We start from the raw sequence: 18,426 nt of genomic DNA on the forward strand, positions 1-18,426 counted from the left end.
AGGTTAGAATGTGTGGCAGCTGATGGAAGACATTGTCTCAGTTTGAGATCTCACAGCTTGAGAGAACACACCGTTACAGTGTTTTGCTCCATTAAAACAGTTGCTTTAGTAATAATTTAGCATAGGCTATTTCTATTAACTTCAATTCCTACAATAATCAAAATGTACTTTTGCTACACTATAGCAGTATTTTATATCCATTCAGCTACCTGCAGGCGTCCCTGGAGCAAACTGACTGAAAGCAAACTTTTCAGGTACATAAATTAGTATTCAACAGTTTTTTTTTTTTGTATTTCACAGCAACAATCAGGAGACACTGCTACAATCCATTTAGCCTGTTAGCTTAGAGTGTGATGGATGCATCCAGTGAAGCCCTGATATTGCTACCCTGGCTTAACCAAGTGGAATAAAGTATCGTTTATGCCAGCTCATCATATTTCCTCTTTCCGTGGTCTGTTCTCTTTGTGTTCTGCACTGACTGAGAGTCTGTCTGAAACCAGGTCAGCGTACCCTCTACAGAGGACCAGGCCAACCAGGACACAGTAAAGGAAAGAACCAGGCTACTGCCACCCAGTTAGAGGGACAACAAATTGGGGTTGTAGTTCTGCATGGTTGAGTGTTATTGTGTTGACCTGGCATTAACAATACGACGTTCATTTAATACTTTAGTGTCAGTTAATGACAGAATATGACGTCCGTTAGACTTCCTTTACAACAAATGAGCTTAGATTGTCATGAAACCCAGATGAAGTCTAGCCCTCACAGAAACTAATGCCTGATTGCATTATAGGTAGATTTAAATCGGCCACAGTTTATGTTTTTACAATAACAACTGTAACAGTGTGGTTGCTTGTAGTGATGAACCTCCAGAGAAAAACAGCCCAAAGAGAGAATGTTGGACCTCGTCAGGTGAACAGAGACACGACTCCAAATGAATGATTATGTTGCTCTGTAACTGCTGGATGTGTAAATAAGATACTATTGATAACAGGATAGCAACTTAAATGAGTATGAATATGTGCAAGTTCCGTCTGCCCCCCCCCCCCCCAAAAAAAGTTCATCACAGTTTTAAAGGAACATTTTGGTACCACTCTCTATGTCTATGTCTATAATGCATTATAAACATACAAATGAGTTATAATCTGCTTAGAGCACTGTATTTATTGATTTTGCAAGAATGCAATATCATTTCCATCATTGAAATACATAATAGTGTTTTTTATAATACATTATAATCACTGTTATAATGCATTTATTATATAGTTGCTCTAACTGGTCATTGTTTGCTTCCAGTAAAGTAAAAATGATCAGATAAAAATAACCACATAAAATGTTATAAAATACGTTTTTTATTTACTTAAAGCACAAATTGACCACATATAGTAACTTATAATGCATTATAACAGTGATTATAATGCCTAATAAAAAATTATGTAATGTATTACAACTATTTGTAATGTTTTCTGATTGCTATAAAGCGTTATGAACATTTATGAGTGCTTACAACTATAATAAGACAGTGTTATCAACGCATTTTAGGTATGTTTATAATGCATCATAGATGGGCATGATAGAAAGTGTTACTAAAGTTGTTATCCATAGAACTGTTTTTGTGCCTTTTTCTGGATCTTTTACCTCATATCATCTCTGTAAGGTTTCCCCCTTGGAGCCACTTTACAACTGTTTTCTGTTTCTCCCAAAGTACTCGGTTCCTGAATAATACATCGGTTTCATAAATTACACCACTTAACTGCTCTCTCCTACACGTTTTATCACAGGGAGTGTTTGCCTTTTTTGTCCTGATAGTGACCTGCTGTGGAACACATCTTTATTATGAATAATGCATCCAATATGTCTTTTTCACTTACAGATTTTTTTATAATTATTTTCTACCATGCCCTCCAGGAACGCACTTAGTTCACAAGCAATGCGGGATATCATAAGTACAGGGAAAATAACAAAACTCATAGTATAAAAAAATAACAAAGCCTCCCCTCAGCATTCACCCATCATTTCTCAGTTTAGGTATTTACCCTCCAGAATATATTGGATATTCTAGGTTCCACATAATCAGGAAACTGATAGAGTATACCAATGTTTCCTCTATTACATACGGATATATTATTAGTATATTCCCACAAACCTGTTTCCGTAGCTTCGTGTATTTCCCCCCAAAGCTAATGTGAAATGTTCTTCCCTTTTTGAATTTGCATTTTTAGAAGTAAATTAAAGTAATGGTATTCAGGTGAATAATATAAATTGACATCCTAAAATATGAAGTCGCTTAACGCCACAAAGACGAGCATGCCTCTGCATTATTCCCAACAAATACGACACACACTATGCAGGTGTTTGTCTCAACAGATATGTAGAGCAGCTTCAGTTTTAGCAGCTCGGATAGGAAATGATTGCGCTGCAGAATCTCAAACAGACTGAGATGAGTCATGCATGCTTTTTTTTCCTTTTCAGGTTTTGTTGGAATCTTAAAAAAGAATAGCGGGGCACGGTTCATCACGGGGCAATGTGAGACAGACAAGAGTTACTATCAGGTAAGTTTCTAAAGTGTGTGTGTGTGTGTGTGTGTGTGTGTGTTTCCTTTAATAAGTCCAATTGAACTGAAATCTATCACCCCAAATGTCACATGATTTCCAAGTATCCTAAATGAAGAAAAATAATCTGTGATAATTTTACATGAAAACTCCCAATTCCCAGAAATGACAACGTCCTGGTAGCGACCTGTCAATCACATGGTAGCCACGCCCTAAAAGCCTACCCTGCCTCATGGTCTATTTGACTCTAAATGGACCATAATAACTAAATTAACATCATGCAGGATTAAATATGACTTCAAACTAGAAATTGAGACCATGAACTCAAGTTTACATTGTTTATTGAGGTAATAAATTAAGTGAGAAGTAGGGTCATTTTCTCATAGACTTCTATACAATCTGACTTCTTTTTGCAAACTAGAGGAGTCGCCCTGTGATGGAGATTTAAAAGAGTAATTGAGTTAAGAGTAAGAACAATAACAACAATGTTGCAGTAAAGTCAGTGGGTGTAGCTTGTAGTTCACTATTCTGTCCACTTGGTGGTAGTGTTCAACTGCTGCTGTACAGTAGAAGACAGTATGTCAAGATAACTTACCTTCTTGCTTGTAAGTTATCTGTACAAGAACCCTGAGTTCTTGGATGAGGTACATGTCTATAAACTATTTGATTTGTTTTTCTGTATTAATAATGTATTATTTTGGCTTTTAGGGACATTTGGTTAAATGAAAATATAGTTCGACATACAGGTTTTCCTAAACATCAACTGAGAATTTCACAAGAATTATTTAGATTTTTAAATTGATCTCTCTGAATTTTGTACATATGCAGTTATTGGTTTTATTGCCACATGGTCTTCTTGTTTGACTGCTACTGACGTTGGTGTACATAGAGATAATTGGTCTGAGATAACTCGTCTAACTAAGAGGCCTTGGTGTTACATGTGACACTTTTCACATTTCACAAATTCCTGGCTCATCTATTACGACATTTGAAACCACTCCCTCTAAGAACATTCTTACTTTTCATAGCAACAAAGTCAATTAAATGTCAGCTCCACTCCATAGTGGAGAAATAACTGCAGGGGTTTTCTGTGCATCAGGTTTTCATCAATATTCTAGCCTTAGATCATCTTTTGACACGACTCCACAGGTTTAGAGAAGTGTTTTTCACTGCCATTGGTACGGTATAACATTTCATTATACCAACAGAGAAGTGCTCCTAAAATATTCACACTGGGTGAAATGCAATACGGTCGCTACCTACTGTGTCTTTCTTAGGCACTACAAAGCACTTCTCTTTTTTGGAAATGCTGTCTCATTCGTGCACTTCCCTTTGAAATGCAGCTTATAAAAGAAATTCTGGCGGCAGACACACCATTTTATAATTCAGGATTACCTTTCACTATCTTTTTCTCCACACAGTGACAGGTAGGTGTTGCAGCTATGGGTTTAGCTGTCTGTTTGAATACAAATGCATTGTGTTTTAAGGTTTTAACCCTCGAAATGTCTTTGCGATGACTGGGGAACAAGGATAAGTCTTTCTCCAGAATGGAAATATGCGTATTACTGTACTTCTGCAGTATAGTTAAATGCATTTTATACTGTGATAGAGTATTTTATCCACATTGCCCACACCTAGTTGAAGTTGAAGTTCTTTCTTTATACACAGAGAAGCAGTCGTTGTCAATGGAAATCTTAAGTCTCACAGTCCCACCAACAGTGATAATTACATTTTTATATAAACTATAAAGTAGAGTGCAGATCTCCACCAGATGTGTCTGCAACGTTCCACTGCTGTATTGTGTGATTGAATAAATACAACACACAATCTACTAAGCCTCCATCTAGACTGCAAGTGTATCAGATGTGTTTTTGGGCCGCATGTCTCACTCAATAAATACGTATACGTCATTTTAATCCATGCACATGTCTGGATGTTCTCTGTCTAGGTTCGCGTCTCAGCTTTGTCTAGCGGCGACTTTAAGATTTTGTTTAGGCTTCAAGTCTTTTTTTTTTCAGCAATATAAATTGAGGTTGATGCCCAATTCAAAGGCACAGACTAACTGTGTCTCTGGCTGCAGAGCAGTGGCTGAGCTGCAGCCGAGCGTCGGAGCCCCGGCGTCGGCCATCAGACCCTGGAGCTTGTCCAGAAAGCTGCAGCACGTCTGGTGTTCAATCGCCCCAAGTTCTCTCACACAACTTCCCTTCTCCGTTCTCTACACTGGCTCCCTGTAAGAGCTTGCATCCAGTTTAAGACTCTGGTGCTAGCCTACAGGGCAGTGAAAGGAACAGCTCCTTCCTATCTCCAGGCCTTGGTCAAGCCCTACACCCCCGCCCGACCACTTCGCTCTGCTGCCTCGGGGCGATTGGTTGCCCCGTCGCTCAGAGGTCCCTGCGGCCGATCGACCCGGTCACAGCTTTTTTCTGTCCTGGCCCCTCAGTGGTGGAATGAACTCCCCACTGACGTCAGGACAGCAGAGTCGCTGCCCATCTTTAGGCGCAGGCTGAAAACTCACCTCTTCAAGAAGTACTACCCTGAGCCTTCCTCGTAGCACTTATTTGCATTCGTATTAGTTGTTGCACTTATTATATTCGTATTAGTCTGTTGCAATTATTGTTTTCGTAGTAAATTGCCTCTGCACTATACTTTTACTCTGGCTTATGCTTTAAGATGCTTGTTTAAGAAAGGAGATGCACTTATGACTTCTGGTGACTAGTAGTTCTCTTGAATACCTATGTTGAATACACTTATTGTAAGTCGCTTTGGATAAAAGCGTCTGCTAAATGACTGTAATGTAATGTAATGTAATGTGCAGTCAGCTGTGTGTGTAGTTTGGTTAGCTGTTAGCTGTTAGCCAAACACACTGTCCAAAACAATTAAAGCGAGAATTGTTTTCCCCTACTCTGTGTCCGGCTGTAGAGTAGGTGCTCGAGGCTGGAGATGCACTCAGCTGTGTGATCACTAGTGGCCCCTACCGGCCGGGGGCCGGTTAAGAATAGTGAGTGAGGAGGGAGCAGGCATTCAATGGATGAATAAAACAGGCAACAAAAGGTGCGTTGAGAAAGTAGGAGTCACCTCAACCACAAGAGGTCCTTGACTCTGCAGTCACATCTGGGCACCCAAAATATAATGCATTTGCTGCAGCACAATGCAAGATTATCCATGGACGGAGGTTCACATTGACTCACAGACGAATGCATGCGATTGAGTTAATAAAAAAAGGAAAAGAAGGTAAAGCAAGTAAAAACAAAATGAGAATATAACTTGAAACTTAAAATAAGTTAAAAGTTAAAATAATTTAGAAGGCTAAAATGAAAAAGATTAAATAGCTTGGTAAATCTTTTATATACCGCACATTTGCAATACATTTCACTTCTTTTCAGTGCTGTTTGAAGTGAAAATAGTACCTACACCTCTTAATTTGAGAGCTTCTTGGCCGGTCTGTATACATAATTGATCTGTTGTAACACTGAGTCTATCGTCCTGAGTAGTGAAGATGCTCATTTACAGGGAGTGTGTACAGAGCTCTGCTCTTGAAACACTGTGTGTAAAGCACTTCTTCTTTTCACCTTGTGTTTGTCTTTTATTGAATGTTGCCCTTGGGTGAAATACTCTCTAAGCTTTGAACTGCTGCATGAGAAAACAGCCACTCATGGTAAGCTGCAGCCAGTTGAAGCTACAGTAATGTTTTACATAAAAACAGTAATCTAAGGAGTTTTCCCCTTGTGGTGGATGGAGATAACGTGAAACTAATAACTGCTATTCAACCTTCACACTGATAGCAACCACTTTATTAACACCTCAGTCTACTGGAGGTCTTAGCTAAACGTCTCCTTGTCCCATTTCCACATTAGGGAGGACTTCTCCCTCCCTTGTTGGGTGAAGATATGTGGCATATTTTTTATAATTAGATTTACGATCCAGAGAGGGTCAGTAATTTGAGTGTCGGGGTCTCCAGTTGTGGGAAAAAAATGTTCAGGAGAAAAGTTGTGTTGCCATAGCAAGGAGAGGGAGGAATCCCATAGCTCCCCAGGGTAGAGCTCTGCAGTGGTGTGTGTGTGTGGTGTGTGTGTGTGGTGTGTGTGTGAGTGAAAGAAGAGAGGGAGGAAAGGTGAGAAGTGTCTCATTATTGCAAAAGACGATGTAGGAGAAGATTTATTAGCTTCTCCTGCTGTTTGGGTTCACACACCTGAACACACACACACACACACACACACACACACACACACACACACACACACACACACACACACACACACACACACACACAAATATTAGTCATAACAGGGGAAAGATTCTGCACGTCCAAGGCAGGTGCTGAAATGAATTTTAGCTCATAGCAAAGACAGATTGAACTAGAGCACTAAGCACCTGGGAGGACATTCTGTTTGTAGGTGTGTGTGTGTGTGTGTGTGTGTGTGTGTGCGTGTGTGTGTGTCTGTGTGTTTGTGTGTGTTTGGGGTATGTCTTGGCCTAGATACTCAGCTCCAGGGTAACAAAGACAGGGAGAGAAGGATCAATAAGAGACAGAGTGAGAGGCGGCTATAAATGATACATTTTATGGACTGGAGCAAAAGACAGAAAGTGAATAATCTCTAGATTAAATCAGTCAAACATCCTTAAAAATATTAGAATCAACTGACTGTGGATATATTCTCCTCCCTGAAATGTGCACAGACAAATGCTCCTCCATGTGAATCCTTTTTACATTTTGAGACTCGCATACAAGTGACAGTGAACAACTTACTGTATGTGTAATTAACTGTGTCACTATAAGTCTTTTCACATTACACACTGTCATATTTATTAGTTTACATGCTATGATCAATTAAACTCCAATTATGTCTTTTAAGACAGTTGACAAGCAAATTACCACAGAGGACAACCTTCTGTGTGGAGTTTGCATGTTCTCCCTGTATCAGCGTGGGTTCTCTCCGGGTTCTCCGGCTTCCTCCCACAGTCCAAAGACATGCAGCTTAGGTGCATTGAAGACTCTAAATTGCCCGTAGGTGTGGATGTGAGCGTGAATGGTTGTTTGTCTCTATATGTCAGCCCTGCGACAGACTGGCGACCTGTCCAGGGTGAACCCTGCCTTCGCCCATTGACAGCTGAGATCGGCTCCAGCACCCCTGCGACCCTTAACTGGATAAGCAGGTTACGGAAAATGGATGGATGGATGGATGGATATCAGTTCAACTAATGTCTTCTTTTAAAATACCAATAAAGTTTTTCACACATCAGGGGCGTGACGAATACACAACACGAAATTGTGAAATACTCACCAGTCCATATCAAATGTCTCAGGCTTTTGTTGTGAAAAGAAAGAACAGAAGTAGTCGATCCAGGCTGTGCTGCCTTTGTCAAGGTTGAAAGGAGTAATAAAGTTTGCCATCTTGGTTCGCACTATGGAACCTCTGTGTTGTTTTTTTATAAATATAGGCACAAATCAACCTGATTGGTCGATGCCTTTATGTGTGGTGCGAATGCTCTGTAAACTCAACCTTTTTTCGCTTTCTGTGTGAGAGTGCCCATGACCAAAAAACACAGTTGTAGAAAAGATATTGACGTTCAAATTAAGAGCGGGCCGATTGCTTGGCCCCCGGAAGTCCTGCTTGCAGCGATGTAGAGAACCACTTATCGCTTGGTGACATTATATCCAACGTCCAGCAGGAAAGGTGAACTGCAGTCAATGAGCTGCAGCCTGTAAAGGCCCAATGTGGACGACATGCTCGACTCATTACGCAGGGCCCTATGGCTCCGCCCCCGCTGCTGCACAGAGTTCTGTTTGCTTGTTTATTCAAAGTCCATTAATATTAAACGGATGTCCAAATTGCACCAAATCTGAAACTGCACTCCCTCTGGACTTCAGCAATCCACCCTCAACGTCTGAAGCAGATCTGATGAGCAGTTCTGGAGATATGCAAAGGACACACAGACAGATTCCCAGCTTAATAGTTAAACAACAAAGCACAGCATTTTGTAAAAGTATCTGCAACATTTAACTCCAACACCCCTTCACATTAAGTGAGGGGTAACTTCAAGCCTAAGTGCTAACTTCTAAATCCTTAACCAGCAGGGATCCTCTAAGAACCTGATCCTGAAAATATGTGAAAACCAAACGGTGGCCCAGATTTGCCGAGCCGCTGCAGAAAAATAATCAATAATTCACACATCATTTGTCCTCGCATGGAGAGAAGTTGATGTTGTTTATTTTCTCCCCGGGTTTTCTAACGGGTCAGAGGAATCATCTTTAGCTCTCTGCCTCTAATCTGCTCTCCTATCAAAGCTTATGTGCTCTTTCTCTGTGTGTTTTCTTCATCTCCTGCTTGTTTCGTTTGGTCTCTGAACTCTCGGTGAGCATGCATCCTCCCTCGATGACGGTATTGTTTTTGTGTGTGTGTATGTGTGTGTGTGTGTGTGTATGTGAGCTGCAAAAGTGAAGTTTGCAAGTAAGTTGTAAACAGAAAAAATAGTTGTCATTTTGCCTCTCTCGCCTCTGCTTTTATTCCCCTATCGTCTGTTTCATCTGTGCTCTTGTTTAGATCACGTCTCCTGCTCTTATTTATTACCCATCACTCCCCAGCACTCTGCTGCTCGTACTTTGTTCCTCTCTCATCTTTTTCTAGAATTCTCTTTCATTCACTGCTTCATGTCCTCTCTCTATCCTCCCCTTGCTTGTCTACATGTTGCTCTCCCTTCCTTTGATTTCTCCATCTCTTCCCACTTCTATCCCCCATCTTCGCTCTCCCTCCACATTAGCACTTCAAGATGAGCAGTGAGGAGGAGATTGCTCCGTCAGTCTCCGCAGTCATTTCATGGTCTGATTAAAGAACTGTGATGTGAGGAAAGTGAAGCACAGAGAGGGAGGGGGAGTGAGGACCGAGACACGAGAGAGCGACAACGAAAGTTGAAAACAAAGAACAAAGAAAACCAAAAAAATGGGGTGAAAAAGGGAACCAAAGAGAAACAAAGACAAAGAGAGAGCAAAGGGCATGTTTGCTGTTTACCATTGTTTGTGCAAGAGAGCCATGTGAAAATCAGCCAGCCGAGCCGCACTGCGGACTCTGAAGAGGAGGCAACATCCCTCTGACTGCCTCATGAACACTTCCTCATGATGACTATCAACAAGCCTTCCTCAGAGCTGGGTGTTGGTTGTTTGATCTTTTTACTGTTCAACTCCCTCTGAGTTGGGGGAAGTTTGTTTAAAGGTCAACATCAGTTTTTTTTTTTTTTTATGCAGTCATGTCTTTGATGATGCAAACGGCTCATGGTTCATATCAAAGTGTCATTTCATGCAGAATTAATCCAAGTATTCTCTAAACCACACTGAAAAGCTGACAGCTTCATCCCTCTAGGACTAAATGCTGATACACTGATGCCACATCAGAACTGCTTGTGTTTTTCTAACTTAAACTCTTTACTAAAGACTCTCCTCACCAGAAGAACAAAAGCATCTTTCACTACAACAGCAGTTTGTTAAAATGGCTGAAAGGACCTGGGTTTGTGTCAGGCAGTATTCACTGGTTCTGTAAAGTGAAGCCAATGCTGAAGTGCCTTAAACTTGCATTCCTTCTTATCAGGGGGCGACTCCTCTGGTTACAAAAAGAAGTCAGATTGTATTGAAGTCTATGAGAAAATGACCCTACTTCTCACTTGATTTATTACCTCAGTAAACATTGTAAACATGAGTTTATGGTCTCAATCTGTAGTTTCAAGTCTTCTTCAATACAGCATGATGTTCATTTAGTAAATGATAGTCCTATTTAGAGTCAAATAGTCCATAAAGCCGGGTATGCTTTTAGGCGGGGCTACCTTGTGCTTCTTGGTGCAAAAAAACAAGAGGGCGCGGGCCAAAAAGCCAAGATGGTGACATTGATAAACTCAAGGCTTCAAAACTGCAGACCACAAACCAATGGGTGACATCACAGTGTCTATTCCTAGTAGACTACGGTCTAAGGTTTGCACGTACCTGACAGGGAGCTCTTGTGGCTGTGCTTGCGTCTGTATGTGTGTCTACACTTGACACTTCAACGAGACCTGCCTGATCGTGATAGTGATGGATATATGTGGTCAAAGGAGCAGCTGTAAAACAGTGGATACACACATTTGATTTCCTATAAATTCTTCAAAGTTAAAGAAGAATTAACTTTCTTCCTCCCTGCAGTATTATTAGACTTTTTCCTATTGAAGAAAAGCAGCTTAGGATGCACCGCAAATTTGTGGATAAACACATTTTCCTGTAAATTCTTCTCAGCAAATGTCGCCTGTTATTTTGTAATTGATAAGCTTTTATTTTGAAGCAATAAACAGAAAATGTGGGGATTTTTTTCAGTTCTCAGCTGATATCCAGCCTCGGTATTCCACCGCACTTCCCTTTGTTTTACTCAGGAGACGAACTCCTGTGGGGGAGATGATGGAGACCCATGTTTGATAAATTGTCCGGACTGTTCCCACATGCTGTCCACACCTCACTGAGATCTATACTCAATGCCAGTCAGGCCACCGCAACATGCTGTCTGTCTCATGGGATCCCAGTCCGAGCAAGACCCAGTCTCGGATCATACAGGCTTGACAGCTAATGAGTCTTGGCAAGATCTGATGACAACAGTCGCATTGAAAAGACGAGCGTAACCACGGCCGACGATGTTGTTATGACACCTCAAAACCGGGAGGAAGTCAGGCTTACAAAGCGTCTGCCTCTTTTCGCATCCTGTGTACTACCAACAGTAAGACCATGACCGTAATCTTATTATACCCTTAACCAAGACGTTTTGTTGCAAAAACCTGACTGAACCTTGACTATCGTCATGAATAATTATTATGTTTTTGAAGGCACTGATGAATGATGTTGTTTTGTACATTAGGGCACCAGATCTGTTTCAGCTATAGTATTTGTTGCTTTGGAAGGTGATGACAATTAGGAGGACTGTTGATCTGGATACATCTATTTGATAAGAATGGAATAAAATGGTTAATATTTAAGAATCTAAGAAATGCACCATAATGAAATACACATCTGTCAGATCTCTGTTGAAGAAAGACGGCAAAGACGGCTAGTATGATTTGTAGAGTTTGACAAATCGTTTCAGATCTGTGTATTTCTGTGTGTTTTATGTTTTTGGCACACATGTGGAGCAGCATGTGTGAATGCCTGCTGGCATGGGAGGTTTAGACAATCCCGAACCAACACGGTAAACTTTCTGGCTACATTGAAAGCCAACTGAGTTGACTGATAGCCTCGCTGACAGCCATGGAAACCATCTGGTCTGATGTGATGTGATGCCACATTATGACAAGCTGTTTTTTAGATTCACCATTTTTCTTGTGATCAGAGGACAGCGCTGGCAGTGTGGGCTTTTTCTGCGAGGTCCACCTTTTCTCAGCTGCCCCGGTTAACGCCTTTTTTGAAATTGCATTTCAAGTTAGTGCTCCATCTTTTGTGGACTTCCCTACAGAAATGATATCACATCATAAAAATATGCCACTTACAAGTCCGCTTCAAAATAATTCTAAGGATTTGGGGAAATGTTTTTACTCACAGAAAAACAAATATTTGGGTTTTGATCGCGTGAACATCATGGAGATGAAACATAGTGTGATGATTCAATCTTGCCACTTCCATAGCGACTGTTTTTAATATCATTATGGTGCAAAACACACCATGAGCTGTAAATCTATAACCACGGCATGTAATGTTTGCAACCCACATAGTAGGTGAAATTGGTCCCACATGTTCTTCTTAGTTTGAAATCTTTGTTAAGCATACAGATCCTGAACAAGACATATGACACAGTCAGAGTACAGTTATGTGTTGTTTAATAATAAATACCTCCACTATTCTTAAGGGGCCAGTATGCTCTGTCAGAACTGCACTTCAGATGGTCCTGTAGCTTTGGAAGTCTCCCCCCCCCTCCACATCTTTCAGGAGTCAGATCAGGGGGTTGGGTCCCACCGTTTCTGCTACTGACAATCCGACATTCACTCCCACTTCTCGTCGTTATGGCCAGACGTGCAGAGTAGAGCTTGATTTAGATTTGGATAAAGCTTGTGGCGATATTTTCAGCAAAAGTTGAATTTATTACATGTGTACGGAGCCCCCATGTAAATAGGTGTCGTATGACCCTGTATTACTAGTGGGGGGCCTAATGCAGCCATCAGCTACTATCGGAGCCCAGTTCCACCAGTAACGTTTGGGTTTGCTCTCTCCATAGCTCTGGTTTGTGCGATTGGCACAACATAATCATGAACTGAAGTACAAACAGCATAATATAGTGTTAGAGGGTAGTGTCACAGAACAAGACACACTGAGACCAGTATGACATTTATAACAGAGTGTGACATGACACATCACAGGTATCTTGGTATAGCAACATATACTATAGTTTACATAGTTCAGTGGACCATAATGATTAGAGTACAGCATAGCACGTGGATTAACTAGCGGTAGCACATGTAGCCTAAGCAAAAATCAATTGGCATTCATTGCATTTCTCTGTGACATTGATAGTATATCGACTTTGTGTACATATAAAGGAGGTTATTGGAAGCTAGTGTGCTGAGCGTGTGTGATGACTGTAGAAAGTAGAAGAATGGAAAGACAAAAAAAACAAAACAAGGACGATCCATTAATAGATTGATGGATGTGAAGGAACAAGAGTTTGGAGAGCGATAAGAGCAGCAGAAGGAATGCAGACTTAAGAGGGAGAGTCTGAAGAGAGACGAACGAAAAGCTGAACAGAGAAAACAAAGAAAAGATAAGCGGTAGACCAAGAGAGAGAATAGACAAACAGCAGAGATAGATAAACTAAGCAGCAGCTTTATCTGATTTATAAATGGGTGAGCCGTTTGGCCTGTGATTGTGAGTGACAGGGCTCATTAGTGCAGGTGACATTCGTCAGGCCTCACTTCACAATAAGTTATCTGTTCAGATGGAAACAGGAACTGATGATAGGTTCAGGACGGTGTTGTCAAGTGTTTGGGGTCTGCCTGTCTCCAGAAGATTAACATGGTGCTGGCTGATCCTGAAAAACGCATTAGATCATGTTAACGTAAGATCTACAATGCGGTTAAACATTGCATTTTAATTCTCATTAATCAATATTTTATCATGTTTGGGCTTCTTGTGAAAATTAGAGTAACATGACATGCATCATTTTGTCTGAGGTTGTTTTCATCTTTGGTTGAGTGTACAGTTTTATCATAGTTGGAAAACTTGCTTTTATTGTATTCTATCCGACACTAAAAAGGTCTAAAGTTTTATATTTTACCACTTTTTAAAAATGACAGATTTACTAACCTAATTCAGAGATGGCCTTATGCATAAATGGTTAGAGCAGTAAATCTGTGCGTAAATGAACGTTTCTGACCGTTCTTTTCTTCTGATGTAAAGTACGTTTGTGTCTCTCTACGCTAACTAAACCTCTGAAACAGAGGGTCCATCTGCATTTCCAGAATTTGTTAAAACTCCTGATCGCACGCAAAAACAGTAACTGTAAAGCAACCGTTTGGAAAAGGCACTCAATTGTCCACCCATCGATCACATTGCTGCAATAATCCCCAATGTCCCCTTGAGAAAAGCAGCCAGTCAACCCAATACCGTGGAGTTGCAAAATCATTCTACCTCTGTTCAAGTAGAGAGCGATCGATGGACAGTATAAAAAAAAGCAAAGGCGTCCTGGTAAAAATGGGACACCATGCATGTAGCTGCGACCATTGTTGTGTTTCCTCCTCATTTCTTTTTGGTGCTCCACGCTGTCAGTTAATGCCAAATATTTAATGCAGAATGTGTCACTCGTTGCTGTTTCTGTTGTCTAGGTTATACATCCATTTCCCAGAGGATTAGAAATGTGTACAACAATGGGCTGATTGGGAGGGAAGGGAATTACATTCCGTTAATTTCGGACCAGCACAGCCTTACAGTTTTTTGGCACTCGCGTGTGTGACTCAGTTCTTTAATTAAAGTTTTTGAAAGGCTTTCATACACATGCAAACACACACAAACATGCACACAGTCTGGAACAGAGACAAGGCTCAGCAGAGTCCCACCAATGACAGTCAAGGACACGCCGCCACCAAGCAGACATGTTCATCCTGTAACTATAGGGGAGGACTGCTAATGAACAGAAACATCACTGAGACCCTCTCTCTCTCTCTCTCTCTCTCTCTCTCTCTCTCTCTCTCTCTCTCTCTCTCTCTCTCTCTCTCTCTCTCTCTCCCTCTCTCTCTCTCTCTCTCTCTCTCTCCCTCTCCATCACACATATGAATCATCTTTCTCCAACGAGCTCAGCGACGGCTATAAGTCATATACTCAACTGGCTCTGAGTCATTTCTGTTGTGCTGTCCCCATCTCAAGGGTTACTGTTTATGCATGTACATACACATTAACATATACCCTCTAAACCTGGTTGCAGCAGTGTTTGCATTAATGCTCTCATACTTCCTGTGTTGTCGGCAACACAGTCTTGCCACTTCCCCCGTTCTCTCACTTCACCCTCGTCATCTCTGAAAGCCAGATTGCAGGGCGCCATCACACACAGGAACAAGTAACCCTTCAACTTTGTGATAAATGATGCTTTTCAGTGGCATTTGATCACCATGTTGTTGCAGCGCGTGTGTCCCAGGGTTCTTTTTTTCTATGAGTTGCAATATTTATCCACTTACAAACTCCACTGAAGGAGTCTAAAATCTTATTATAGCAAGCTTCATATTGCTGATTTGAGAATATTATGTTACATTTCAGGCTTGAGGCAGTGTTGTGAGATGAATTAGAATTTGCAAGAGAACTGCGGTGAATGTTGAAGAGCGAGGCTGGAGTCTGAGAAGAAGTTGAGGAAGGTGGTGTCATGGTGGTTATTTATGTCGTTCCTCTTTAAAGGTGTCAAATTAGATGTTCAGGGCATTGATATAGCAAACAACTATTGGCAAGAGTTAGGATACAGTGGAGCAATGTTGTTTGCACTGCTCCTCCTGTTAGCATCGTTAGCTGCTAGCCGCCCGCTCAGCCATCACCATGTTGCAGCGTCTGGGAGGCAATCCCTGAATCATAGATGTGCTCTAAATCTAGACTCAAGCACTTTAAATAGTTCTCCTGTAAATCAGAATGACTTTTATTCTGACTTTGAGCTTTGAGTCTCTCTTCCTATCCCTGTGTGTGTGTGTGTGTGTGTGTGTGTGTGTGTGTGTGTGTGTGTGTGTGTGTGTGTGTGTGTGTGTGTGTGTGTGTGTGTGTGTGTGTGTGTGTGTGTGTGTGTGTGTGTGTGTGTGTGTGTGTGTTGCCAAAAGTCCAGACCTTCTGTTAGTGGTCCGAGGTCACCACCTCCTGCCAGGAGCATCTGGGTGGAGAGCATGAAGCATGAGCTTTTTTTTTTTACACACACTTACTCACTCGCATACCCGCATGTGTTTCTGTGTGCTAGCATACAGAGAAGATAATGAATTATGTAAAGCAAGTGTGTTCATGATGTGTGATATCATCAGTAGACTGTTAACGCTTTTCTGCGTCACATGACTATATCGATAACGTTACCGGTTCCAGCTACCTTCTTATGAAAATAGTTTATCACAAATGTAAATCAACATAGCCTCTTCCACTCAATTCAAAATGTTCAGTTCTTATTTTAGGCAAATTAAAATGATTCAATATTTTAGTGTTTTCTAGAGTACATTACATATCTGAGCTCCCGTGCTTTTCCTCTTAAACTTACCTCAAGGTTACTCACCATCAATTGTTATTATTTTTTATCCAACTGTGAATTATTCAGACTGTCTGCCTCGCAGTTGTCAGTGGACAGTCTGAAGAGACGCAATGCTGAATTTTCTACTAATCTAGTATATATATCAGGGCATTTCTGGCGTACACAAAATCTCCATGCTATGCAGTCAGAAAGCACAACATACTCAATTGTGCTTCTTACTCGCATACTAACAGTATGTTAACACTATGTTAGTATGCAATTCAAAACTGATCTGGAAAGAATGGAGTTGTATTGTAGAATAGAGTTGAATTGTACACCCTTAGAGAAAAGTAGAGCACAGCCGAGCCTTAGCTGCAATGAAAAAGCGCAGTGCTTTATGCCTCGGCTTGTTGCTGAGACAGCAAGTATCTGTGTGTTTGAAAGTGATGAACAAGACAGTCCTCCCAGGAAGAACGACAGTTCGACATCAGTTGTTTCAGCAAGTGTCTTAACATTACGTATGTTAAAGCATCAAAGCCGTAGTTATTGTGAGGGGAACAAAGAAGGAAGCCAGGTGACGTTGTTGCCGAGCAACAGTGTCTCGAAGGATGGGTCAACAAAACATCAGACTCCAAACTTGACATGACAGCATTCATTCCCTAACCTTAACCCGTTTATTGTTGCAACCATGACGATGAAGGTCCTTAAACCTGCAGTAGTAAATCTAACCGAAACCACAATGTTTCTATAACCATGAATACATTTTTATTTTTAACCCTTTTGGAAGGCACAGACAAATGATAATGTCCTGCCGACTGGGGCATCAGATCAGAAAATGTCATTGTAGAGGGTGTGAACTTACAACGTGTTTAACCATTTAAATCTGCAGGACTTGTTGGAATAAAGTGTGCGCTTAAGCAGCCGCCTTGTCCTCACAGTCCTTCTCGGTGTGTTCATAGGTCATCTATTCTGGCCTTTTCCTTTTTTGAAGTCGCCTCTCTGTCTTAACGCTTTGCTTTGCCATCACTTTTAGCTGCTGATTACTAAACAACTTCTCTTTGTGTCTCCTTGTTTTTTGTCGTTCCGCGCACAATAGAACAGAGTGCAGAACAGACAGCATGCCAACTGGCACAGCTGTGCAGTGTCCTGTGTGCAAAGAATGAAGAAGGAAGTGTCGCAGTACTCAGCAGAACACAGCGATCATGCATGTGGATTGTCTACGTTGTTGCACACGTAAAACATGAATCTGCAGTCACAAATCTTCCTACACTTAAAACAAGAAAGCACGTTCAAAAAAATCATCATCAAAGCTGAGATGAGATTCTACTGTATTTAAACGGGCTAACAGCAAGTTGAAACAACAGCATTTAATGCATTAAAATAAATAAAAATGACCCATAATAACCCACTCAGTCACAACGGTTGCACAGACTGGACTGCGCCTGTCAGACTGAATCCGAATGATGCAGTACATCAAAGTGTCAGACAGTGTGAAGCAGTGTGACCAACAGGATGCATTCACTGTCATTTAGTCTGACTTTGGTATATTTTTCTCTGAACTATTTCCCAGTGTATGCTCTACTCCTGGCACTTTAAGGGGAGACAGGAAATCTAACTGCTAATGGATCTAATTGCTAGTTTAAAAAAAAAAAACACTCTCCTCCCTCCTTCATTTACAGTCACTCTCCTCTCGTCTTTCTCCATTGTTATCGCGGCTGTTAGGGCGGCTGTGGCTCAGTGGAGAGCAGGGTCGTCCCCCAATCAGAGGATCGGCGGTTCGATCCCTGGCTCTGGCAGTCCATGTCGATGTGTCCTTGGGCAAGACACTTAACCCCAAATTGCTCCCGCAGGCTGTTCCTGCGGTGTATGTATGTGTATGAATGTTAGTTAGGGTCCTGATGGTCAGGTGGCACCTTGCATGGTAGCTCCTGTCATCAGTGTATGAATGGGTGTGAATGGGTGAATGATTAGTAATGTAAAAGCGCTTTGAGTGGTCGGAAGACTAGAAAAGCGCTATACAAGTACAGTCCATTTACCATTTACCATTTATCTCCCTTGACCAGTGCTGGAGGTCTGGGCAAAGCTCGTTTGTCCGTCTGTCCGTATTGTTATCCATAATTAGTGTCCAGACCCTGTCTTCCTCATTTCAAAGAGGATAAACTGAATTGCTTGCAACAGCACTATTGCCCCCCCCAAATCTGAGC

General features: G+C 41.3%; 1 protein-coding gene across 1 annotated transcript in view; it reads left to right on the top strand.

The window, feature by feature from the left end:
• The first annotated feature begins 3,920 nt into the window (after positions 1-3,920).
• Positions 3,921-18,426, top strand: part of rab11fip4b (RAB11 family interacting protein 4 (class II) b) — a 49,317-nt gene continuing 34,811 nt past the window's right edge. The window contains exon 1 of the mRNA XM_054604673.1: positions 3,921-3,976. The gene's annotated coding sequence lies outside the window, so the exon portion shown is untranslated. The remainder of the gene's footprint in view (positions 3,977-18,426) is intronic.

The sequence above is a fragment of the Anoplopoma fimbria genome, chromosome 9 (genome assembly GCF_027596085.1).
Source record: "Anoplopoma fimbria isolate UVic2021 breed Golden Eagle Sablefish chromosome 9, Afim_UVic_2022, whole genome shotgun sequence".
Classification (NCBI taxonomy): domain Eukaryota; kingdom Metazoa; phylum Chordata; class Actinopteri; order Perciformes; family Anoplopomatidae; genus Anoplopoma; species Anoplopoma fimbria.